This window comes from Equus caballus, chromosome 30 (genome assembly GCF_041296265.1).
Source record: "Equus caballus isolate H_3958 breed thoroughbred chromosome 30, TB-T2T, whole genome shotgun sequence".
NCBI classification, from domain to species: Eukaryota; Metazoa; Chordata; class Mammalia; order Perissodactyla; family Equidae; genus Equus; species Equus caballus.
The window spans coordinates 23,509,495-23,531,106 of NC_091713.1; the positions used below are offsets into that span (position 1 = coordinate 23,509,495).

At 44.6% G+C, this 21,612-nt stretch overlaps 1 protein-coding gene across 2 annotated transcripts in view; it reads left to right on the forward strand.

Annotated features, from left to right (window-relative positions):
* Positions 1-428: 428 nt before the first annotated feature.
* Positions 429-21,612, forward strand: part of ESRRG (estrogen related receptor gamma) — a 603,662-nt gene continuing 582,478 nt past the window's right edge. Inside the window, exons 1-2 of one of the 2 annotated variants that reach the window (XM_070256008.1) lie at positions 429-517; positions 2,386-2,465. The gene's annotated coding sequence lies outside the window, so the exon portion shown is untranslated. Of the gene's footprint in view, positions 518-2,125; positions 2,466-21,612 lie in introns of those variants that run through there. The other variant, XM_070256005.1, reaches the window with a different exon arrangement.

Consider the following 21,612-nt stretch of genomic DNA (forward strand, 5'->3'; position numbering starts at 1 on the left):
GCAGAAAACAATAGACGTGAATTCGCGCAGCAGACAGCCACCGGGATGCTGTCTGTGCGTCTGTCACTTCTGACCCTACAGGGCCTGTTCCCCTAGTACGAACACCGAGAGCTTTCGAGAAACGCCGCAAGCACCCATCTGACCCCCACACTCGGCCCGCGACGAGGTTCCCACCCGCTTTCTTTGCGCACTTAGTACAGTTTCGAAGCCTGGGCTCCATGGGCGGGATGAGAGGGAAACCGAGGGAATAGGGGGCAGTGTGCGTGGGGTGAAAGGTAAGGCGCTGGCCTGCACCCTCTCTTCCCAGCCCACAAAGGGGCCGCAAAGCCTGGGGAAATTCTCGAAGCCAGCTCGAAACAGTGGCCCAAGCCAATGGCCCGCGAGAGACCGCCCCACATCTGGCCGAGCGTCCCGGAGAGCGAGGGCGCGCGGGAGAGGGCGGGCTCCGCTGGAGGCGGCTGGCTCCAGGCCGGGCTCCCCAGTCAGGTCAGCAATTGGAGCGGGAAGGCCAGGACAGGTACGTAGCAAGGGGCACGCAGGGGTGCCCCAGGACGCCCGGGCTCCGGCCGACTCCATCTCGGGGCCCCCCTTAAGAGTACTTCGGGCCGGGCCGAGGGGTCGGGGCTCCAGGCGCTTGGGGAGGCGAGGACAGCGCAGCCGTCCGCCCGAGCGCCCGCAGCGCAGGCTTCCCGGGGGCTGGAGCTAGGCGCGTACCCGCCTGCCTGGAGTCGGGGACAGTGCGCACATCCTGCAGGGAGCGCGGCCACTGTAACTCCCTTAGTACCTCTGCCTTTTCCCTCTCCTTCCCAACTCCGCTGGAATCTGGGGAAAACAAAATAACTTTTCCGCGGCCGGGGAGCGAACTGACGGAAAGAGGAGTTAGAAGTAGTGAGAATGGGGGAGCAACGGCCCCAGACCAACTGCACCGGAGACCCTCTTTGATCTTCCCCCAGGGGTAGGGGTAGGGGTTAGGCATTTGACATTTCCGTTTGCAGGGGGCAGGATGGTGGTGCTGGGCAGTGGAAGGCAGTGGAAAGAAGCAGCACCACTGTTCTGGGCTCGCCCTCCCTCCCCCCAGCTCGAGGCCTCCTTTCGCCTGTTGGGCGGGCTTGGCCCCCGCCTCCGCAGGCCTGCCGTGGAGAATAGACCCTCCAAAGGGGGGCAGTGCAACCTCCTTTCACCTGCGGACTCTCCCCTGCAGCATCCTCACTTTCTTCAACCCCACACCCACCCCTACCACTCTCCTCTTGACTGAGGTTCCCGTGAGACATCCACCATAAATTTAGTGAAGCAGCCACCTGAACTGGGGAGTTCGGAGTAGAGAGCGAGTGTCTGTCGCCCTTTGGGAGGTGGGGATATTTTTGAGGAAGTACCTAGAAGGAAAATGAAAATCGAACCAACTCAATCACCACTGGCAATGCGGCCCTGGCTCAAGGGAAGGGGGAGGGTGGACAGCGAGGGGTGTTCTGGAATCCCAGGCAAATAGATCTCTTCCGGTGGGCGGGTGGGCGCGGGCTCGGCCAAAAGGTGTCGGACCGACCCGGGGGAGCGCGCGAGGAAGACCCCAGGGCGCCCTCCGGCAGGACACGCTTCCCCGCGAGCTTGCGAGCGAGGAGAGAAGGCGGCTGTGCGCCTTCGCTCTCCCTGCCCCGTCTGGGCCGAGTGTTCTAGTCAAATTGCCAAGAGCCGGGTTTGGGTAGCAATGGAGGGTTGCAGTTGCCCTTGGGAAGGGAAACCTGCACTCCAGGAACTCCTTCGTGCCTTCTGTAGTCTCCTTTGCCAGTGCCCTCCCAAACTTGGAATTACCTAAATTCTAGTCCCGGCATCCGAAGAAAACCCCAAATCCTGGCAGTTTTCCGCTCTCCCTCTGTAGCTCCCGTAATCCCAGGGGAAGCCCGGCTCCAGGTTCCCTCCCCCTCCCTGCTCCAGCCCACGCCAGGCGCTCCGCTCTCCTGGGCCTTTGCCCTTCCTGCCTGGAGTGCCCAGCGAGGGGGTGAGGTGAGAGTGGAAAGGTAGGCAGATAGGGAGGGTCAAAGAGCAGGAGTGGGTCCCCTCTCTTGCAAAAATAACAAAACTCTACTGTGAATTCTATCAAAATTAAATTCCACCCCCCACCCCCCAATCTGTCCCCTCCCAAGTCCAGCCCGGAGAGTGGCAGGAGAAGAGGTCGGGTCGTCCCCGGGAAGAGGGAATCCTGCGCAAATTTACGCCCGCTCTTCTCATTTGTTAGTTGATTCCGTCTAAAAGTTAGCTATTTATAGGCTACGCGCAGCAGCCCTGCGCCCGCTTCCCAGTGCGAAGTGAGAGAGGACCCCGCGGCGCCGCGCGGACATCTCGATTGTGTCCCGTGATTTGTTGTGTTTTGTTTCTGCCCTCACCCGGCAGGCAGCCGGGGAGCCGATCGCCGGGACAGCCGACGCCACCCCCTCGCAGGAGTTGAGAGCGCGGCGCTGCAGTCCCACCATGTGAGTCCGCGCTGACCCCGCTCGGCGCGCGCTGGCTGGCGGGCGCGGGGGAGGCGCTGCGCTCCACCGAGGCGCTCGCGCCCCCCGGGCCGGCCTCCGTCTCCGCCTCCGCCCCTGCGACCTCCAGCTCCTTTCTTCTCCCTCCTCCCTCTTTGATTTGTTCCTTCCTTTTCTCTATTGCCGTGCATCTCTGACTCTCTCTGCTCTCAACTTCCAGCTGAGTTTGCATCTGGGCACAGAAAGACACAAGCCTGGCCTTTACGTGGGAGGCGGGGTGGGCTGGGCGTGTGTGTTTTATAAAGAAGAAAACTGTGGGGCTGATGGTGGGGGAGCTGGGAGCGGGGGGGAGGCGCGGGATGGAGCCGGCCTGGAGCGCGGCCCCGCGCGCTGGGGGAGGGGACGAGGCGCCTTCGGATCCAGATCTTTCCTTCCGCTCGGCACCAACCGCGAGACGGGAACGCAGTGCTCACGAAGCCTCGCCGTTTGGGACCATCCCTGTGCGAGGCAGGGGCCAATGTCTTAATCAAAATCGCGGAACCGCCCTGGAGGAGGGAAGGACGTAGGCACGGGCTGAGGCTAGCTGGGAAATAGGGTCGGGTCCCTACATTCCAGATAGAACTGGGCGCTGCGATGCCTTTTTTCCCCAGCGGCTGCGAACAGGACTCGCTGGCGCAGGCAAGAGAGGCACAAGCGGATCGCGGCAGTCCGTGGACCTTGATCTTGTCCTCTTTTTCTAAATGCCAGAGCCTTAAAGGATGCTTCTGTGTTTTAGAACTGAGACGTCAAGGGGGCGGGGAGCAGGGCTGGCTGGAGAGGTTCCCCGAGCCCCGGGTGAAAGGAGCGCTAGGGCGCGCGTCTGCGGCGCCAGGAAGGGCTGTGCGCGCCGAGCCCCGGCCAGGCCCGCTTTCTCGTAGGTGCTTGGCGGCGGGTGGGAGACTCATGCACCGCGGGTCAAACTACCCTTTTCCCCCAGATCATCGGCACGACGTTTGCGGGGAGGAGGGGCAGGGAGGCAGAGAAGGTTGTGATTGAAAATGATCCAAGGCTTAGATCCATTTGGCCGAAGATGAGAGCCCCACTGCGGAGGTGGGGAGAAGTTAGGAACTAGTGAGGGGAGAACCGCGGCCTCGCTTCCCGGCGCGCACAGGGCCCTGTGCCCTCGCCGGGTTAACTTCTTACCCACCACCAATTTCTCCTCTCACAGCGTATGTCGCAATTAGAATCCCCCTGTGGCCTCATCTCCGAAGCGCTCAGTCTGCCGTTCTGGATAGACTGGTAGGGAGCCAAGACCCAGCATTGGTTTGTGGCAGTGCCACAGAAAAGGGACCTTCCTTTCCAGCGTCTGTGCACCCAGATCCTCGTCACAGAAACGGGGAAGGAGTATGTGCCCAGCCCACGTCCCTGCTTCCCTCCTGAGCTCACACTGCTGGGGCAGTCCGGTTCAGACAGGACGGGGGCCGCCCAGACCTGACCCAGAGCTGCCCGGATTCTCACCCCGGCCTGCCCCAAACAGCTTTCCAAAACTCGACTGCCAAGTAGAAAGCAGAAGGAAGGTTCTGCTGCTGTCCCCGGGACACATGCGGGGTTATGGGTAGATCAAACTCAGTACGACTCTATAGGCAGAAACTAGCGGCAGGGACCCGTAAATGTCAGAATTCGGGGTCTGGGGGTGCGATGTCTTAGTATCCTCCCTCTTACCCCCACTCTCCCGACAGTAAATGCCACTCAGCTTTCCTGTCACAGGCTTGTCTGAGTCTCTAGTCTTCTTCTAAGTCCTAAGAGGAAGAAAAGCAAAGGAGAGAACGAGATCAAAGTAAGAAAGATTGAAGTTAAGAGGAAATGAGGGAAAAGATGCGATGAAAGAAAGGTATGGTCAGAAAGAATGACCTCTAGCTAACTTTTTCCTCCTTGTCCCCTTTGAAAGGAACACGAGGTTTCCAGAGCAGTGGAGGTAGCCCAGGACAATCACCCGCCCTACCCCACTCCCCCGCAAGTTCTCTGGCGGTGGCCAGCTAGTGGACGCGCATCCGCTAACTTGCGCTTCTCAGCCTCCCCAGTTCCCGACCCTCAGTGACATTCAGCTGCCCTGTCCCCAGTGTGCTACACACGCGTCGCTCAGGAACTGGTCAATGACGGAGAAGGCCGAGCGCGCCCTCTCTGCAACCCCTGCGATTCCACTTTGGCACAGAATCTGGGACCGCAAGGTGGGCGCAGCGCACCGGGCTCCCGGACTGCGGTGGGAGAAGAGTGCTCCTTAAATCTTCATGCTTGTAGGAGTTTTGGGAACCAGTCGGGCTTTTTCCCGTCTCTGATGGGATCTTAGAACTTGGGCGGTCCCTCGGCTCGGCGAAGTGAAAAAATAAACTTGCCCTGAGCCCTGGCTTAGCTCTCTGGGCAGCCATGCCACGCCCGCGGTATCCTTCCAGTTCTGTCTCCTGGCGGTGGATTCTTGTCTGTCCCTGTCCTTCATCGCTTTGCCTCTAATGCGTGGCTTTCAGACCCCTTGAGGCTTTATCCGCAGGCGGAGGTGTAGATAGGAAGGACCTCAAGTTCTCTTCCTCAGTGTGAGTAAAGATGCCATTCCACCATCCGGACCAAACTAGGGAATAAACTGTCTATGGAAGGACGTGAGGGCAGAGAACGAGAAGGCCTGTTTGTTCCCAAATAACTAGTGGTGGAAGAAGAAATGCCACTCTTTCCAGAACAGCTCGTGTTTTCAGGGAACTCTGGAAAGCACCAGGACAAGGGATTGTCTTGTTAGAAATTCTTCAGGTCTGCGACCTATGAACCCTAAGAGGAGGCACTGAGAAGGAAATCGTGCACAAGAGTTTGGCAGAGAACCTCCTGTGCCCACCTGCGAGAGACCCTGCCCTCCTTAGATGGCCGTAGATCATAGTTAAAATCAGTGGCCACCATCTTATGGGACAATCAGAGCATAGGCACCTGACAGACAGTCCTTAAGTCGTGTCTTGCTGGTGCCAGGAGCTGCTGTGTCTTTGGGGGTGGGACGATCAGCTTAAACCATCCTAGACTAAGAGTTTCATGAGCCTAGAACCTTCCACGGCAGTATGCCAGCCCCTGCCTTCTTCCCCTTCACCCCCAGTCCCTTGGCCACCATCCTGTGCTCTCTCCAGCATGACTCCAGTCGTCCCCCTCCCTTTCCTCAGCTAGACTTGTGAGTGGGAAAAAAATTACTCGCTGAGTATGTGTGGATGGCTGAAGGCAGTGACCCCCTTTCCTAAAACCTGGAGCAATGCCTTTCTCTATCTCCAGGAACAGTCATTCTTGGGTCAGTAAACCCCCAGGGCTCCAGCCATGGGGTCATTTCTAACCTATGTTAGGAATCCCTAACCTGTATGTTCTCCCTTTTAGGGATGTCTCTTGCTAAGAAGTGAGAGCTTAGAGGAGCTGAGTACAGACTCCTTCCAGGATTTCATTTGATCTTCACATTTACACATATCTGTGCAGAGAGTTGAGGCCTGAATGGTAGATGGAGGGAAGGCTTTAGGCAGAACCCAGAGAAGAGCTAAGTGACTCTGTTGGCAAGAAATTTCCATTCATCCCATGCTTTCCTCTTCCGTCTTACCAGTTTAATTTCATTTTTCCCCCTTAGGTGAAGAAATAGAATTCTCAGCTTATGTGACTGTTTTTGCCCCGTGTTTAGATGTATTTTGTGGCTGAGCGTCTTTAGAATGAGACCAGTGAGTACATATGCTATGTGCCAAATCTTCTGTGCACTCCTTTATCTCACTTAATTTTGACATAAAATGTAAGCATTTATTCTCATCAAGTTCTTGTTCACCTTCAACAGGTTGGTTTCAGTTTCTGTATTTCTCAGATTTCCTTACAATAACAGTACCCGAACCAGATATGTTTAGCTTCTCTGAGCCAGGATTCTTCCCACTACATTTCTCCAGGTCGTTCTGGCTAAAACTGCCTCTTCTTTCACCTGAATGAGACACTTCCTCAAGATGAAAGTGAGGGTCTTTTTTTCTAAAACCTGAATTATTCAAATACTTGTTCCTTTTTTTTCCTTCCGCCTGTTTAGAATGAACCTGGCCATATTAACATTTAAAGAGGCTTCTCGTAAGAGATGAACATGACTTTTTATGTAGACATTTTCTTTGAGATTTTTAAAATCATAGTGAAAGTATTCAACATAATTTCAGGAGATTGTATCTTTGAAATTCATTGACAACAAGATTTATTTTCAGAACTTTCTGTGTAACTTTGTCATGCTGCTTTAAAATGATATTTTCTGCCCTAACTGAATCTACCATCAAATGTTTAACAAGTATATATTGAAATGAGGTTTCTTCCCTGACTTTTAAGTTTTTTCAACATTTCCTGTTTTATAACCCAGTTGACAAGAAAGTTTGTAGCTCAGAAAAATTATTTGCTGCATATAGTATATTCTACTGGCCCATTTATATAATCTGTGTTTTATTGTTAACATTTTAATAGTAAACAAAGACATTTCTTTTTGAGAGAAAATATGTCTTGTGTTTCAAGGAGTCTTACTGAATAATTAGTTTTTCTCCAATGTTCTTTATTTTTTCGATCAGCTGTATCAGTTTCCTTTTCATTTATTTCATGTAAATTCAGGAAAGATTCAAATAACTGACTTATGATCAATCATATCCCTCCTCTTACCAGAGTCGTCACTATTCTATTATTTTAAATCAAACATTTTAATGTAATTTAGAAGGGAGAAAGTTCCCACATATATTCATTTATGAGTGATGGCCGAATTGGCTCAACTGTTGACGAGAAACATTTGGAAGTGAAGATGTACTATCAGAAAAGTTGAAATTTCTACTGGCAAACTGAGAAACCAGAAACGCCATTCAAGAGCAAAGGGCTACTGATAAATGACACAGTGAAATAGAAGGAATAAGGACAACTTGTCAGCTGCGGATTTTTTAGATGCAGTATTTCACTCCTTAATATCATTTGGGTGATCCATCGGGTAGGGTACTTTGGGGAGAAGCTTCTTGCTTTTCCTATTGGAAGTTCAAGCCAGTATTTTTTTTAATGAGGTACAGTTTCAGAGACCATGAAATTCACTGTTGAAACTGTTACGGTGTAATGGCTTTTTCCTACTTTCACATTGATGTGCAACCATCACTACTGTTTAAGACCGGAACATTTCATCACGCCGGAAGTAAACCCAGTACCTCTTAAGCCATCACTCCTCGTTCCCCTCTGGTCTCAACCCCTGGCAACTACTAATCTGCATTCTATCTCTATGGATTTGCCTATTCTGGACTTTTCATAACTGAACTCATTTAACATTTGGCCTTCCATGTCTACTTTCTTTCATTTAGCCTAATGTCTTCCAGGTTCATCCATGTTGTAGCATGTGTCGGTACTTCATTCTTCTCTATGGCTGAATAATGTTTGCTTTTATGGATATACCACGTGTTTTTGTACACTCCTCAGTTGATGGGCGTTTGGATTGTTCCCCCTTTTTGGTTATTATGAATAATGCTGATATGGGTTTTATTTGACTATATGTTTTCAGATCTGTTGGGTGTATACGTAGGAGTGGAATTTCTGGGTCATATTGTAACTCTGTGTGTTTTTGGAGGAATTTTGTGTTAAACTCTATGTTTAGCTTTCCACAGTGGCTGCATGATTTTACATCCTTTCCGAAACTTCTGAGGGTTCCAATTTCAACACAGCTTCGCCAACATTTATTTTCTTATTTATTTATGTTTTTAAATTATAGCCATACTAGTAGGTGTAAGTGGTATCTCCCTGTGGTTTTGATTTGCATATCCCTAATGACTAATGATGCTGAGCATCTTTTCATGTGCTTATTGGCCATTTGAATATAGTCTTTGGAGAAATATCTATTCACGGTATTTGCCCATTTTTTAGTGGAGTTGTTTGTCTTTTTGTTGTGGAGTTGTAAGAGTTCTTTATATATTCTGAATATTAGATCCTTATAAGATATATGATTTGTGAATATCTATATTTTCTCCCATCCTCTGGGTTGTTTTTCACTTTCTTGATAATGCCCTGCAGTTTGTAAAGTCTTTAATTTTGATAAAGTCTAATTTAGCAGTAGTTACTTTTCACAGTAGGTGCATTCCTGATACACGAGAAGACTCAGATTAAACATAATACAAAACAAAAATTTAAAACTCCAGACCCTAAAAAAGAGAAAACTGTTCTGTAATGTCCAAACAGCGACTTTATCAAATGCAGACTATCAGGCAGCAGGCAAAAATTACTGCTGTTGCTCAAGAAAAGGAAACAGCCACAGCTACATTGACCTTTCCCTTAAAAGAAGTCTTGAGTTATTCAGATAAGGTGTCTACCCCAGTGAATGAGATCTTTTATCTCAAAATGACAGTAGTTGTTTTTTTTTTTAAATTAGCATTATCAAATTCATCTACCAAGAAATTTCAAATAATCTCCTCTGTTTAAATAACATTAAGGATCTGCCTTAAACCAACAGCAACCAGGAAAATCAAAGGAAAGGTTGACAGGATGTTCCTGACTTAGCAGTTTCTAACACACAGCCACCCACGGGCTTGTGTAGCCAGGTGACATACTTGTAAAGTTCCCGGAATAAGGTCTTGGAGTAAGAGAGAAGAGAAAGTAAATTATTGCAAAACATTCTAAAAATAAAAATTAATAATAGAGGAAGAATAGAAATGGACGCTATGGGATGCAAAGGTTTTGCCTATTCTCTCAATTAGGCTGCTTTGGGATAATTAACTTAATGGATTAAAAATAAGCAAACAGTGGTTTGAATTGGATCTTCATTTTATGTAGTCATAGAGTAAGAAAGCTTACAGTGAACACTGATTTAGACATCTCTGATTCTGTTCATCGGAAGTCTTGGACCGGATTCCTGCATCTGTCATTTTATAGAACATGCTATTGTCCAGACCACCGGATGCTTTCTAAGTGTCTGTGCACAAGAGTTCCCGTATGACCCACATGCATGGCTGTCATTCTGAACAGCCCTGACGGCTCCTGAGGGAAACCCAGTTTCCTCATTGACAGAGTAACACCTTTGTCCCTCAGTTATGGTGGGCAAAAAAGAGAATACAACGTGAAAATTATAAGACATTTTGAAGTTTTAGTGTGTGTTTCTTTGTGTAGCAGTCACAATGAACCCAGTGTGGTCCTAAGATTCAACAAATATTTAAAAATTAAATTCTCCAATAACCCTATGAGGTGGGTACTGTTATTTTCTCCTTTTTTTTTTTTTTAAAAGATTTTATTTTTTCCTTTTTCTCTCCAGAGCCCCCCAGTACATAGTTGTATATTCTTCGTTGTGGGTCCTTCCAGTTGTGGCATGTGGAACGCCGCCTCAGCGTGGTCTGATGAGCAGTGCCATGTCTGCGCCCAGGATTCGAACCAACAAAACACTGGGCCGCTTGCAGCGGAGCGCGCGAACTTAACCACTTGGCCACAGGGCCAGCCCCTATTTTCTCCCATTTTACAGATGAGAAAACTGAAAAGCAGAGTTTTTAGATAAGTTGCCCAAGGTCATAGAGCTGATAAGTGGCAGAGCTGGATTTTGAACTCAGACAGTCTGGCTTTAGAGTCCGTGTTCTTATTACTATGTTGTGCTGCTTATGTTTAAAATCTAGAGACTTCAGGTGATAATTGGAGTTTGTATGAAATGATTCAATAAATATTTATTGAGTATCCATTATGTGCCAGACTCTCTGAAGACCTTAGAAGGTCTGGGAATGCTGGGCTGCATTACTGCATTCCGTCATGGCAATAAACAGCTGGAGTTGAGTTGTCACTGCCATCTTTTGATGGGATCACCCAACTTGCCTTGATTCATTCATACGTGCGTGCACCCTGTAATCAATCACATTTGCTACTATTAACATGAGACACAGGCAATGAAAATAGATCACAACCAAAACACTAAACAGAAAGGCAAAAATGAACGTAGGAAATAAACATCACAGCAGGAATTTAGTTCTGTGATATTCTCTTGCTGCTGTCATTAACTGCAGATCAATGAGCCAGCAAGCTTTAGTGGGTATCCTCTGAATGCTTGAGCTGTGGAATAAGCACTCAAAATTTAAGAGTTTAAAATCAGAAGAGGGAGAAAAACCAACATAAAAAAAGACTATAAAGTAATCTATAAAGAAATATAGTAAAAATCCCACTAGTTGGAAATATTTAATAATTAGTCTTTTAGGCAGAGATCTCTCAGTTGTGGAGTTAGTTTTCTTATTTCATGCACAAAAGGTAAATAACAAGCAATATCAGATCTAGTCCAAAAGGCAGGCTTCAAAGTATGCCGTGAAGATGGGAAATAACCCCATCTCTAGTGTTTTCAAAGGATCTTGCAAGTATGATTGAGCAATATTCATAGCAATTACACTGAATGCTCCAGGCTCCAGAAGAGTCTTCTGAATGGAGAGAAAATGAAATGTGATGAGTACTGTGTTAGTACATGTATTGCACTGCATCCTACTTTTCGAACAACGGTTAATTATTATTAATGAGGATACTCGATAAGCAAGAACCTTCCTTTTGTAAATATGTAGATACCACCAAAGAGTTTATTCTAGTGGTATGCCCACTTAAGAATGAAGAGTCTGCTTTTTGAAGCTCTGCTACCAAGCAGAGGAAATATTTTGACGTTCTCAGTGTTGTGGCCAATGCCACATAGCTTGGTCCTCGCTGTGACTTGACCAATACCGTGTCCATGAGCATGAGCCAGATGTTCTGTGGAGCACTTTGCCAGGCTGACTGACAAGGACGCCTACAGCACTATTGGCCCAGCCCTGTTTTATTTGTCTTTAAATAATCAGCAGCCACACTTTCTGTGTTGAACACTTGCTGTAATGTAGTTTGTTTAGTACTATTGAATGTTAAAATAACTGTGAACTTATTGATTCATTGAACAATGTGTGTTGAGTGCCTGCCAGTTTTCAGGGCAGAGTTTTACCAATGCTTTCTGCTTATACAATGCTATAAGGTGGGTGGGTAGGTAGCTAGGTAGGTAGGTTAAGAGATGTGTTATGAGTCCAACAGAGAGGAAAGTGAGCTTAGAGCTCACTGCCTATGACCACATAAGTAGTGAGGGTGCAGATCTGGGCCTCAATCTCAGGCTTCTGATACCAAGGTGAGGGCTGCTCTTCCATAACGTCTCTTGATCTGCATTGCTGAGAGTGTGTTCCACCTGAACACCTATGTCAGAATGACCTGGGGTATTGGTGTAAAATGTAGAATCCTGGGCTGTAGTCTAGAAATACTGAATCCCCAGCACTCAGCTTTTTTTTTTTTTGGGTGAGGAAGATTGGCCCTGAGCTAACATCTGTTACCAGTCTTCCTCTTTTTGCTTGAGGAAGATTCACCTTGAGCTACCATCTGTGCCAGTCTTCCTCTATTTCGTATGTGGGTCACCACCACAGCTTGGCCACTGACAAGTGGTGTAGGTCCATGTGCAGGGGCCAAACCCAGGCAGCTGAAGTGGAGTGTACCAAAGTTAACCACTAGGCCACAGGGCCAGCCCCAGGACTTAGCATTTTTAATAGTCCCCTCAATAGATTTTTATACACAGTAAATATTAAGCATCGCTGGTCTAGATACTAAAAATCTTGAAATATTTGGTTAAATTAATTTGACACTAAGAAAAAATAGTTTGAGGAGAAAGGAGAAATTTTCTGACAACAAACAAGAAATGTCAGTGTACTCTTCATAGTTACCTCACAAATTGAAAGTTAAGTGAGAGATTCAAAGTGGTCTTCCCATTTGGGGAGGCTGTCCTTATCTGAAGTATTTCATAGAGTTGTGATGGTTTTTATAACATAGTTTTATAAAACATGTCTGTGAGATCCTCCATCCACGGCACATTCATTAAGTCATCAAATATTTATTAAAGTGTCAAGTACTATGTTAAGCACTTGATGACCAGCAGTGAAGAAACAGTATGGACCTTGACCTCATGGAACCCACAGTCTGCTGAGGAGAGATGTTAATAGGTATTTTGCCCCGAAAGCTTTCTTGAAGACAAATAAGTACGTGAAATAATGGATTCAACAGGTTTCTTCTCTGCAGGACTGTCAGAGCCTTCTGTGTACTCCTATGTACTGTGAATATGTGAGAGAAGATTCTCGCATGTGATGTTTTCCAGACTTACCACAGCATCCTTCGTATAAAGACCAACTTGTAGGTCTCGTGTTCTACAGAACACCTTTTGGATCACACTCTGCTTGCACATTTCAGTGAAGTCCTGTGCCGCTGGAAGCCCCAAATCTGTATATATCTGGCATAGATCTGGGGTATACTATGGAAATGGAATCCCAGTGCAGCCCCACCTCCCTGGGTAGTTTTGTTCCGATATCCTCGTGAGCCCTGGGGCAAGCTGTGGGCAGACTTTAGTCAAAGAATTAGTGTCCAGGGATATAGATCAACTTCGGGCTGTCTTCCGAGGTTGGGCTGGGTATGAATTTGAACACGGACTGGATCCCAGGAGATGCCTCTGGTCTCTCCAGCTGGGGGCTGGTTAAACAGAGGAACTATTTCAAAGTCTTTCAGGAATGCTAAGGCCGTCTTGGAGCATTTGGTGTGAGAAGAGGAGTGTTAATGGGGATCACGTGTAAGCCTTCTACATGGAAGGCTGAATACTATTTGAAGACCACTCGGCTTTTGACTAGGTGTATAATCAGATTATTTGCTGAAAAACACCTCCTGTCTATGCATTGCCTACTTTTTTGATAATGGTTGTTGGGAAAAGGAAAATATAAGCATTTTCAGTAGGCTACCTAAATCCAGTTACACTCAGTTTTTTGCCTTTTCTTCTTCTTTTCCTCAGGCAGTGGCTGTATCTAAACAGAACAAAGTGACTTGGCAACTGCTCAGATAACTCAGAGTGGTGTGTTCACCTGATGGATGGACTTAAATAGTTTGGTTGTTGACATTTATCAAATTACCCAGCGAACTGCCACATCACCGCCTCGTTTCATGCAGGTGGAAAGTTCTTAAAGAAGCCTCTTCAGAATTGTTTGTTTTTCTTAGTTATCATAATATTTAAAGATATGTTGCTTTATTGTTTGTTAAGTACATGCTTTGTTCGTTGGAAGGTCTTACCACAAAGGCTTCCTCACGGATATACAAAATAAAACAAAAAAATGTTACAGTAACTTTTTTTTCCCAGTAATTTTTCCCAATACTTTTCCCAATAATTCAGGTAATCATCACCTGCATAGATAAATACTGGAGACACGCTTCTTTTTTTTCCCTTTTCCAGAGTTGCCTGAATAAATGTTCACCTTTCTATCCTTTGTGAGGAGACATCAGATCTTGAAGTTTTAGTCTGTTAAATTCAAAGTCTAAATTCAGTTTGTTGTTTGAATCACTTTGAACAAGAGAGTTTAATGCAATTGCTGTCTTCAGGGAGCTTCTCTCTTAGGTGAGGAGGTGAAGAGTAAGTACGTACATTGTTGTAATACCAAATAAATATCTGCCAAATGCTAAATGAAAAGGTTCTAAGGACAGTGATGGTCGTTCAAAGGAGTTTAGTCTGGCCGTGAAGAATTAGACAAAGCTGACTCCAGGAGACTGCTTTGAGATTGGTCTTTAAAAATGGGTAGCAGTGGAATTGGTGGAGCAGAAAAGAGAAGAAATGGGCTTAGGGTTTTGTGTATAAAGGCAAGAATGTGAATAAAGACACAGAAATGGGAAAATAGGAGGCCTATTTGGGACACAGTAGAAGTGTATTTAGGATGGAGGAAGCAGGGAAGTGAGAGAGAAGAAGATAGAATTTAACATTTCTGAGGGCCCCTTAGATGTGATACGCTGTTAGGTGCTTTATCCACCCATATTTGCTTTTCACCCTCACAACAAGCAGGCCAGATTATTATTTTTCTTTTTGGTGAGGAAGAGGTAACATCCACTGCCAATCTTCCTCTTTTTGCCTGGAGAAGATTGTCGCTGAGCTAACATCTGTGCCAGTCTTCCTCTATTTTTGTATGTGGGATGCTACCATGGCATGGCTTGATGAGTGGTGTGCACATCCACATCCGGGATCTAAACCTGTGAACCCCATGCTGCCAAAGCAGAGCACGCAAGCTTAACCACTATGCCACCAGGCTGGCCCCACAAGCAAGCCAGATTTCTTTTGAGGCTGCTGTTCACCATGATTCCTGTACCATTTCCATTGTACAGTCACATGTCTCTTAAGCACAGGGATGTGTTCTGAGAAATGTGTTGTTAGGTGATTTTGAGGTTGTGCGAAAATCATAGAGTATATTTACACAACCTAGATGGTGTAGCCTACTGCACCCCTAGGCCATATGGTATCTTATGTGAGCAATGTCATATATGCAGTCCATCATTGACCGAAACATCAGGCTGCGGCACATGACTATATAGTGTTTCTGCTGGGAAGTGACTGCCAAGTGACTGCATTTCCCAGACTCCTTTGCATCTAGTTGGGGCCAAGTGATTGTTCTCAACATGAAATGTGCATGTAACTTCCAGGCTAAAGTGGTTTGGAAGCATGCGTGCCCTTTCCACTGTGGACTAGGGAAGTTAGGCTGTAGACAAAGGACTTCAAGATCCTAGAGGAGAAAGAGCCATGAGATGGAAGAGTCTTGGGTCTTGCTCGGTATGCAACTGGACTTCACATAAATGAGAACTAAATTTCTTTGTGTTAAGCTACTGAGATATGGATATTTATCTTTATAGCAGCTAGACTTACCTTAATTAATATGAATATTATAGGCTTATATAATACAGGCTCATAGATGTAACTTACTCAAAATCCCATAAATAAGAAGTGAGACCAACACAAATCTGGGTCTGTCTTGAAGGTGCTTGTTTTTTTAATTCTATTCCCATGGTTTTATCTGTATGCTAATAGGTATCAATTCTCCGTTGTTGGTCCAGACCTCTTTTTGGAGGTCCAGACTGGTGTAGGCAGTTACTTAATGAATTTTCCTACTGGAAAGTCTGTATTATTTAGGGCATAAAATAAACTTTAAAAAATAAGTGCCCAGTATACAATGGATTAAATGTCTTTTTTGCCCCCAGAATAAGTGGTCCGAGTGCAATGCTTGGTCTGACCTGTCTGCTCCATTGACCCTTTGGTTTTTTCCATAGTTTTTTCCTGATATTCCCTAAGGTGTTGTCTCGTTGGCATAGTTAAAGCTAACCCAGCTCACATGTGAGCCTAATCACCCCTTTTGCCCTCCCCCCACTTTCCCTATGGTAACCACCAATCCAACCTCCAGTGAGATGTTTTTGTTTGTCATTGTTTTTATCTTCTTCTTATGAGTGAGATCATATGGTATTTGACTTTCTCCCTCTGGCTTATTTCACTCAGCCTAATACCCTCAAGGTCCATCCATGTTGTCACAAATGGCCGGATTTCATTATTTCTTATAGCTGAGTAGAATTCCATTATGTATAAATACCACATCTTCTTTATTCATTCGTCCCTTGATGGGCACCTAGGTTGCTTCCAAGTCTTGGCTATTGTGTATAATGCTGCAATGAACATAGGCGTGCAAATATCTTTATGCTTTTGCGTTTTCAAGTTCTTTGCATAAATACCCAGCAGTGGGCTAGCTGGATCATATGGTAGATCTATCCTTAATTTTCTGAGGATACTCCATACTGCTTTCCATAGTGGCTGCACTAGTTTGCACTCCAAAATGACTTCGTATCTTGTGCTCCCTAACTTGGTTAATGACTACACCACTCTCCTGGATGCCCGGAGACCAGATGATATACTTTGACTCTTTCTTTTACCTTACTCTCCATGGTCAGTCATTTTCATCTCTTAAATGTCTTTTGAAGCTCTCTGCTCCACTTAGTCCTCTAGATCTGCCTTGCTTTCTGCCTTCATCATGTCTCACGTAGACCTGTAGGATGGCTGCCTACCTGGTCACCCTGTCTCCAGTATCGACCTATCAAGGACATCCTTCACACTACCAGGAGAGTGATTTTTCTAAAATGCAAATCTGATGATCGTTTTACTCCCTTTTTACAACCCTTCAGTGATTTCCCATGGCAAAAGTCCAAATTGCTTTGCAGAGCACAAAAGGCCCTCTGTGGTTCAGGCCCGGAGTCTCTCCAGCCTCATTTCTGACACTTTACTATTCCCTTCCCCCAAACAGATCACACCCACAGCTTCAGTTATACTGAGCTGTGTCAGACACTTTCATTTCTTTGTGTCTCTGCTCCTGTGTTCCTCTGCCTAATGAATGATTATTTATTTTTCAAGACCCAACACAGCTGACACCTCTTCTGTGACATTATCCTAACTCTTCTCTAGGCAAAGTTCATCACTCCTTCTTTGTTTTGTTTCTTTGATTCCATGAATTTTACTGAATAGCTGTTCCTTTTAGGCGTTGTGTTTAAGCGTTGGATGTGATGGACAGAAAAAGATGTGGTCCCTACCTTGTGAAGCTTACAATCTAATGGCAGAGTTGGACATTAGTCAAATATCCCCACAAACAAATGTAAAGCTATAGCAGTGATAAATATGATGAAGAAGAAAAAAGGGCACAATGGTTAACCCATAGTTGGAGAATTTGACCTAGTAAGGGATTACAAGGGAGACTTGCACCGAGGAAGTATGCTTAAGTTGAAATGAGAGGGATGAATTAACTGGGTAAGAAAAAGGAATGGTGAGCAGAGGTAACAGTGTGTACAAAAACTTTCATTAGGAGGGGCTTAGGGATTGTAGGGGAGGAAGAAATTTCCCGTGACCCTCATAGGGTCCCTGGCTGGGTCTGAAAATTAAACCGACAAAGATAGATTAATGAGAGAAAATCACACAAATTGATTTCATGTAAGTTTTATGTGACATGAGAACCTTCCTAAGGAAATGAAAACCTTATGAAATGGTTAAACCTGAATGTTTCTGTGGTGGGTTTGATGAAGAGTGGAAGGTCATGGAAAGATAGGATAAGGCAAAGAAGATGAGCTAAGGGTGGTAAACTGGGGGAGACTTAGCAAGGCCTGTTCATCTGGATTCTTCTCAATGTCCCTCCATCTTGGAGACAAGAATGTTCCTTTTCTCTGGGTGTAGAGAGAGCGCCCTTTAATAAGGGTCTTATGTCCTGCTTTAGGAGAGAAGGGTGGGAAGGTCAGAGTGACCTTCCTGCTTCTGCCATTTTCTCAAAATCCTTCATATTAAAATTTTCAATATGCCAAGGTGCTTTATTTTGGGGTTAGCATATCCTGAACCCCACCAGGATATCTGAAGGGACTGAATAAAGACCATATTCATTGGGGGCAGGGGTGGGGGCATCCAGGTACCGGATGAGGCAGGAGAAGTAAGTAGGAGCTAGATTCTGAAGGAGGTTTCTCTTCATTCTAAGAGGAATGGAAAGCCATTTAAAAGGAGATGGGAAAAATATGATCAGGGTTTTTGGATTTTTTTTGTTTTAAAGAATTCATCCCGGCTACTGTATGAAGAATGAATTTGAGGGTTGGCCGAGTGGATCATGCTAGACTTGTTAGTTCAGACAAGAGATACTGGTATATTGAATTAGGGTTGTGATAATGGAAATGAAATAATTCGTATTTAGGATTAGATATGGTTGGTGGAGGAGGAGGAGGTGACAAGGATGGTCCCTGTGTTCCTGGATGGATGACGAAGCTGGTCATGAAGTTAAGGAAGACTAGAAGAAAACTAGTTTGGAGAGAGTTTGAATGTGAGGTGCCTGGGGCTGTGTAGGAGGAATCATTTCACTGTGTGTTAAGCGTATTTCTATTGCTTCACATACACTGTATTATAATTACTTTTGTGTGTGTTTCTCTTTATGAGATTATGAGCTCCTCAAAGGAATGGAGCCACATTTACTTATTATTATTATTACTCTTATTCATTTCTGTATCCCCAGTACCTATTACGGTAATTTACTTATAATATTTGCCCAGTAAATGTGTGTGAATAAATGATCTATCTGACCGCAAAGCCCACACAGTTTCTCCTGCACCAGTAATAGGGGCAAGAAAACACTGGAATGGCAAGTCGGGGCTCAACTGTAGAGTGTTTTTAAATACCTGGCTAAGAATTTACATGATGACACAGAATGTAATTAAACCGTAAGTTTACGTTTGCTTCCAATCCAACCTTTGTTTCAAATAATGCTTCTGTTATTTTTAAAACCCTGTCATGTTTACTCAAGGGACATTCTCTCCTCAGTAAATCCTAGCCAGCCAAGCTACAAGAAAAACACGGAGATCATCCTCAAAAAATGAACTATGCGTTTCTGTTGCAGGAGTAAATGAAATTAGAAGGCATCTGCAGGAAGACGGTCGGCAGATACAAAAGAAATGTAACGAGGCCTATTCATTTTCTCACTCTTTCTTTCCACCTTCCATTGGAAGTTAGCACTCCACCATTGGGGCGTATCTAGAGCGGGTTCCGACATTCACATTGCTGGGTTATTTTCACAGCCTGGATGTGGCGGGATTGATGTTGAAGAGCCACCACTATTTCTTGGAGTCAGAGTGGTGGAACAATATTTTGAATCTGTTGAATTTAGTACTAACCACACAGACAGCCTCTATGTATGGTAAAACACGGCTATGTCTATAGATGCCCTGTGAAGGGTTTGGGATGTGGGCCCCTTAAAACTGGATTGTGCAAGTCCTCATTGGAACTCAGTTGGTACACAATAATGAATGGTGCTGTTCCAGTTTCATTAACCCAGACCAACATGAGAATTTTTTCTACTCTAATCCTGAAATTGGATAAAATGTCCTTTATGGTTTTATGAGAAATCTATATTTTTAAGGCCCCATACCTATTGCACCCCTACATGAAATATGCAGACAATTGAGGCCTGAGTGTGTATCTTTTTTTCCCTTTGCACACATTTTTGTGTGATTCTTTTTCTTCCTTTGGAAGAGTGTATGATTCCTATCTAATGAGAACAAAGGGAATAGTGGTTGGCCTGAATGAACCTAGAGTTTCTTCTTATAGATCTTAATGATGAGAATCAGAGTTGAGCATCATGTGACTGATGGCCCAATCATATTGATTTTAATGACTGGTTGTGGCAAGCGTGAGTAAATATAGCCACAGCCTCTGAGACCAGGTCTACACAGTGCAAAGTGCAGATCTGGCAGTTATCCAGTAACTTCAGGCCACAAGGATGGCCAAGCTGAATGTAGGTCTTAGAACTGTGGGTGTTTGCATGAAGTTGAGTAGAGTGGCTAAGAGCCCAGGATCCAGAATCAAACTGCCTGGTTTCGTTTCTTCTCTTAGCCACGTACGAGTGGTATAACCTTGGTCCAGTTATGTAACTCTTTGTTTCTCAGTTTCCCCACATTTAAGATGAGGTTAGTAATATATTTACTGCATAGGATTGTTGGGAGAATTAAAAGCATTAATATTGATAAAATACTTTGAATAGGGTCTCGCACATAGTAAGTGCTAAATAATTTCTAGCTACTGTTATTACATTAGGAAGATGCTTAAGGTGGGGGCTTTATAGAGACAAAGATTTATGAAAGCAAGGTCAGTGCAATTTTTTGGTGAAATGTAAAGAATTTTGAACTTTTTGCTGAAGCATTAAATACACATTATCTGCTTGACCTTTTAAACGGAATTATTTTAGAGACTGCTTTCTATAAATACTTTCTAAAGGTATTGCAAGTATCAAAAAATGTTCTAGAGAAGTTGAAGGTATAGGTGTCATTTAGTGAAGTTGTTAAAGACCTCAAGATGATTTTGTTTGGTGAAGAGAAAGCCAAAGAAAATTGACCAGGCTGGTCTTGGAAATGGGTTTATTAACAATTATAATAATATCAACTCTTTATTGAGTACTTACTATGTCACAGGGACTTTATTCAATTTCACTTTAATTCTTTAATTTCATTTAAGTTTTTAATCATTTAACTTCATTTAATTCTCATAGAATTCCATAGAGTATTGTTATCATTGTCTTACCTATTACTACACTGAGGCTCAGAGGGGTGACATGGCTTTTCAAGGTTCTAAAATTTAGTCCTGGAATCGGAATTTGAACCCACTTATGACAAACTGCAAAGCTAGCATTTTTAACTTCTATGATCTATTTCTCTCTCTATGCCGTTATTTATATTAATACCTATTATCAATATGGCATTTAATGCACTTTAAGAAGTCTTATAAGTTAAGCATTCTTTAAGTCCCAATTTTAAAGATAAGAAATTTGAGGCTTAATGAAATTGATTGATATGCCCTGCATATCCCATTCATAAGGCTCCAGATTTTCTAATTTATCCACAACCAGCTAATGCTGGAGAGGCTTACCAATTCCATACTTACCACCTACCCAATGGGCTTATGAATGGAGAGCGAGAGCAGAAACACCAATGAGAAATATATTCGAAGTGGGGGAGGGCAGGCAGCAAGGATGTAGGGAGCAAAGCAGAACTATAACTGCCCTGCATTGTCTCTGCAAGTTAGAAAATATCTAATTTGTTGTCACATTCTCAGTAACATGAAGACTGACTCCTTTTATTTTCTGTTTTTCATTAATGACGTCAAAATTATAACAGAAAATATTTCAGTTAGACTTCAGTAAGAATATGATGACTTCTGGGTGTTAAAATACTAAGAGGTTGTGGGGAATTGCTTCCCCCATAGTTTGTAAGAGAAGATATTCATCCTACCTATTACCGTGTCGTATTTCAAGTAAGCATCATTAGGGTCAAAACATTCGGCTTTTTGATAAAATATTGTCAGTAAGTCCAGTGGATACTACAGGAGCTAGCTCTCTTCTTTAAACACATCAGGCAAATCATGGGTTGTTACTAGTTTGGTTTGAATTAGTAGCAAATTGTTATATTCTATTTGGGAACTTGCCAATGAGATGACAACCAGAGTTAGGACCTGCCAGCGATCACTGTTATCTGTGGTGATGGCTTTATACATTCCTCTCAGGATAATTAAGATATTTATATCCATAAAATGGAAAAGTGCTTCACTTAATCTAGTTTATCTATAACATCTACATAGAATCTAGACATTTTAACAGGCTGAGTATGAGGTGAGGATCTTGGAAAGAAACGCAACGTGAGTAGATCTTTCATTCAGTCTTTTCTCCTCTCCGTATCCACTTAGGCCAAAAGTTACCATTGAGAGACAGTCCACGGATTGGAAATGAGCCTACCATAAACTCATTCATTCGTTCATGAAATCTATATG